Below are 5,322 nucleotides of genomic sequence, written 5' to 3'. Positions count from 1 at the left end.
GTAAACGTTATTGAGTTGCTAATTACAAAATTATTTGAGAGAATCTCCGAGTGCTTAATTAATTTTAGCTATTTTGGAAAGAACATTGCGAATACTTATTATAAAAGTTTAGAAAATTAATGTTTTATTGCATAATGTTTTTCGTATCCTTACATGAGTAGACTTAATTAACAAGGTGAATAATGATGATGCCCCCATCAGTGGTATGGGAAACCTTGACAAATTTTCCATTTAGGTACATTCAATATTGGAAATCCAAGTCAGCTAAATAGAATTCCCTGTAGTGGGAGGAGCTAACATAAACTATAAATTCAGGATATCAAAATTTATATTTACAATAATATCCAGGACTTATCCAGAATGTTTTGTGGAAGTACTGCCGTATTGGTGTGTATGGCCTTGTTCTTGGTAGCCCCAAGTGAAGGTAGGCTACATGTATTAAAACAGGGCATTTTAGTTGTTAATATATTTAAAAGATTGGAAAATAAATTTGTTCACTGACAGAAAACTACAGAAAATTATCGTCAAAATCTAACGTTTTAAGGAACATTCTTGAAACAGCAGGCAAAACAAGTTAATTTTGGTTAACTCCAAAATGCAACATCGTATAATTTTACAATATTTGTCAAGGTTATCAACATTGCTCGTTCAAGATTACGCATAAGAATTTTCAAGCAAAGAATGGACAAATGTAATGAATAAAAAAACCTATACTATTTGCTAAGTTTTCCCCACTAAAGGCCAGATAATACATTTAAAAAATGGATGCCTGGATTGGTATATTTTTTTGGGTCTATTTTTGTTGCAAATGATGAGACTACTTATTTTTCAAACTATTAAGAATTTGTAAACCTTCTATGATGATCAAAACTCGACCTTTCTACATCCATCTTTGTTAATCTATACAATCTATACAATTTTTTTGCTTCAAATTCCGATTTTGTGAAACTTTGAATGCAAAATTAAAAAATACGCAGTTTTTAATGTTCTTTTAAGTGATTGAAACGTGACCCACGTTGTTAATTTCAATTTTAAGGACAAAAGTTTGTTTGTATATCTGTCATTACTGCAAAGTTTCAATATTTCAAGAAAATTGCGATTGTTATACGAAGAAATTCAATAAAAAAATCAAACAGAGCATCGCCACATCATATATTCATTAATAAATATTTTACACACACGCCTAAAACAACAGTAAAATTCAAATTCTGATGATTAACATCTATTTAATATACAATAAGTTCCAGACAAAAAAATATGTATAAATGCAACATCTTTTTATTTAATTTTTATGTCAAAGTTTTGAACACTGCATTCTCAAGGTTAAGCGTATGAATTTTCAAGCAAGGAATAGACAAATGCCAAAAATCAACTCTTCACAAAGTCTTACTCACTTTAGCCAAAGTTTTGATATTTTAAGCTACGTTTGAAAATACAGGTATGATAGGAATAAGTCCTGCGATACGTAATTATTTAAAATGATACTCAAAATATATTTCAAACATTTTTTTATTATTTTCCTGAGAAAAAAAAATGTTATTTTTCTACGTTACAAAATAAATTTGTAATCAAAAAAATAGTGGAGAAGAAAATTATGAAGAGTTGAACAATTGCAATATTGGTGTTTTTTTGTTGTTTTTTTTTATTATTAAATAGCAAATAGCTTGTTTGTATCGATGTTGTTTTTTTGTTTTTTTGTTGTTTTGTTTGTTTGTTTTATTTCATTAAGTTTGCCATTTGCCTAATGTATTGAGAAGTTAAATATTTAATTATCTCTTCATATATGAAAATTTTGTTTCATATTTTATTTTATATTTTTCAAAACAAATGCATTACATTGCATTAGCATTGATGTAAATTTGTCAGGATTTTGTTAAGCAAGAAAATTCTTTCACTATTTGTAATTACGCAGATTTCAATTCTCGATATTGCAAGGTTATAAAATTTAATGTACGTAATAATGATTATTAATACATTTTTTATCGATTACTCATATCTGCATATTAGATGCATTCTAATAAAGTGTAATAAAGAAATAGGTACAAATTTGAAATATGATCTACAGGGTACGTAGTTCACCCTTAACACTATTAAATGATTACGAGGTTTGTTCGAAAATGTCGTGGACGATGTCGATCTTCGTTATATTATACTACTTTCAAGAAATTTAAAATAAGCTCAATGTCCTGTGTAAAAATAGTTGTTTATTTGATGTGTGAAGTTTCATTTCAGTCGATTGAATAGAAATTAATTTACTACATTTTAATATCAACATGTTTTGTACCTGCGGAGCATACTTAACGGCGACGTCAAAAATATAGCGTCAAAAATTGCTAAAAAATACATCATGTATTCCTATACAATTCAACAGTAAAGTTCAATAATCAATTTTTAAATGTTTTTTCCTGGCACTTGAAATATATTTTTCTAACAATTGTTCTCGATGTATAATTTTCTTTGTCAATGTTTTAATTTATGTTACCACTTAGCTGTGCTTTTACAAGATCATCAACTCGGAAGCGCTGTGTCTTTCTATGACGTTCAAATTTTAAAAGTTTTTGATAAACCGTTTCTTCACAGATTGTTTCTCGTCCGGTCACTCAAATACCGCCTGTACAATTTATGAACATAAGCACGACTTAATTGTGGCCTAACTTTTGATTCATTTAACATTTCTAGAGTTTATTCAGGATTTTTTCTGAGTATATAACACAAACTTTGATCGTTATCGGCGCAACAGTTCAGAGTCTAGGATTTTTTTCCTTATTCTTGCTCCATTTTACAGAGAAGCTTGCTCCATTTTACAGAGAACATGACTACAGATATTGCCATATTTATTTCGTGTGTTGTTTGTGAATAACTTTTATCCGACCTGCAAGCTGCTCCGCGATCCAATTTTTGCAGTTTTAAGTTCTGGATAGGTTTGAAATTAATCATGATAATTTTAAAAATTTTTATTACAAATCATTTGGATTTATTGTTTACATATATATCAAGGAGTCCACGAACTTTTCGAACAACCCTCGTACCAAAACTGGCTTTTGTTTGTGTGTATTAATATTGTTTCCTTCAATTAATAAGATTTATATTTGTAAGGGTGGGGGGGAGAAAGAAATCCGTGGATGGGAATATATATTACATTTCAATTCTCATGTTTTTATAGGCATAAGATCCAACAATGGTGGATGTTTATGTCCTCAATACTGGGATCCTGTGTGTGGCGTAGATGGGGAGACGTACATAAATACAGGATGCCTGGCATGCGCGTATGTTAAAAAAATTAGTCATTTTCAATTTAAGATCAAGTAAAAATGTATATAACGTACAAAAAAAAATAAAATGGAACAATCTCCTTTACATGAAAAGTTAGCATAACATATATACATGTATGAATAAAAGAAGAGGTTAAACATTTTCTTTTTCCTCACATAGAAAGGAAATATTTAACGATAATGATAATTGTACAAACAGCTAAATTCATTATTCTTACACGATCAAAATGTTTCTAACAGGACAAAATTTTACAAAATTGCAAACCTTCCAAAACATTTTTACATTAAAAAAAAGTTTATACAAGATAAAATTTTACATTAATTTTTCTTTTATCAACAGTGGTGTCCCAATGGCGTGTAGGGGAGAATGCCCTTGCTACGGACGATAATAAACATAAAAGAAACGACACTTTAAAACAATGTCACCCGTGACCTAAAAGTCTAGTGCATAGGTTTCTTATGTCTGTAAAATGAATTTCCTTGTTAAATAAAAAAGTGGCATTCTAAATCTATTCAGTATGTTTTTTTTTTTTTTTTTTTTTTTTTTTTTTTACTCGCCTGTCAATTTAGAGGAAAAAGAACAGGTTATCGGTTATTGAAATGAGTTGAATAAAAAAAAATCCTCACAAATGATGGTTCGTGTGGTGAGGATTTTATAAATAAGCTTACTTCTAAATGGATAAGGTTTCTACATGACAGCTTTATATTATGGAATGAAAGTGTCGAAAAATGAGAAGTTTTCTATGAAATGTTAAATGAGTTGAATGCCAACATCATATTTACAATAGATAACAGTGAAAATGAATTACCATTCCTAGATGCTAAAAAGTACAGAAGGATTGTTACTGATATTTATTACAAAGTGGTTGATACACACCAATACTTACATTTTGGATTTGCCACTTACATCATATTTAAACATCCACTCCTTATAACCTTGCCAGACGTATATGTAACTTTAACGGCTGAGGATTTTTAGTGAACGCCAATATATCTTGTGATACACATAATGTTTTATATCTGATAACCCGTCTAAGGGTGAAGTGAATATCATATTGGTGAGACCAGCGATCTCCTACATCAGCCCTCTGGCTGATATTTGCGTCTCAGACTGATACAGGATGTGATATGGAAAAGGGTATGACTTGAGTGCATGTGTGGGTGGGTTGGGGTTTTGTCTTTAAGAAATTCTGGTTAGAAAAATAAGCAATTAAATGCATGTATATATTATAGAATTTTTTTCATTTATTTTTTTATTTTTGACGATTTATAAAAGAATCAAAAGAAAGAAGGGAAGTGCGTCTATGATGACATTAAATTTGTGCGTTTTATTGACATTTGATTACATTGTGTATAAAATGTATTTTGTATATGTGACGGGTATAAAGGTCGATGATTAGAAATTAATTTTTTCGTTAACCAGGACATTTGAATAACACAATCTTGTGTAAGATGCAACTTACAAGGATATTTTAAAAAGCTCTACCAGTGTAGTTTTTACTTCCAAAGGGAAGGGGGTTTAAAAGGCATGAAAATAAAAAGAATGAACTGTATTTGTACCTTTAATAGAAAACGTTATTAATTACACTGATAATACGCTTATATTTAATATTTCCTTTTTAAAGTTAATGATGAATTGATGAACATACAACGTACTATTAATCAATCGATAGTTATCTTCAAATTTATTTCATTGTTATCATTATTAGAATCAAACATCCAAAACAGATTTTAAATTGGCATAAGATTGCAAAAGCAAAAAATACACTTTTTGTGAGTATTATGGACATTTTCATTTTCAGCTAGTTAAGGTATCTAATTGTAATATTTTATATTTTTTATGTAATATACACAAACGTGTGCAACGATCTAATGATTTAAAAAGGTTATTATTGACACTGCCATTACACCCTTGGTTATTTTCTATCTTAATTTGTATTAATGATATATATTATAAATTGAAAATTATCTTAAAAAGATATGATGATATGATTGTGTGAATGAATTGAGAAACATGATACCTTCATTCGAGATATCTTGAGGAAAACTT

The 5,322-nt window shown here is 29.1% G+C and overlaps 1 long non-coding RNA gene across 1 annotated transcript; it reads left to right on the top strand.

The window, feature by feature from the left end:
- Window positions 1–351: 351 nt before the first annotated feature.
- On the top strand, window positions 352–3,784 carry LOC134261524 (uncharacterized). The gene is made up of 3 exons (XR_009990834.1): window positions 352–424; window positions 3,164–3,266; window positions 3,613–3,784. It is a non-coding gene; the product is annotated as an uncharacterized LOC134261524 (long non-coding RNA).
- Window positions 3,785–5,322: the final 1,538 nt, after the last annotated feature.

This window comes from Saccostrea cucullata, unplaced genomic scaffold, assembly GCF_032062105.1.
Source record: "Saccostrea cucullata isolate Sc308-1 unplaced genomic scaffold, CSIRO_AGI_Scuc_v1 ctg11809, whole genome shotgun sequence".
NCBI classification, from domain to species: Eukaryota; Metazoa; Mollusca; class Bivalvia; order Ostreida; family Ostreidae; genus Saccostrea; species Saccostrea cuccullata.
The sequence above is the reverse complement of the archived record's forward strand: the minus strand, read 5'-3'. Positions and strand labels throughout refer to the sequence as shown.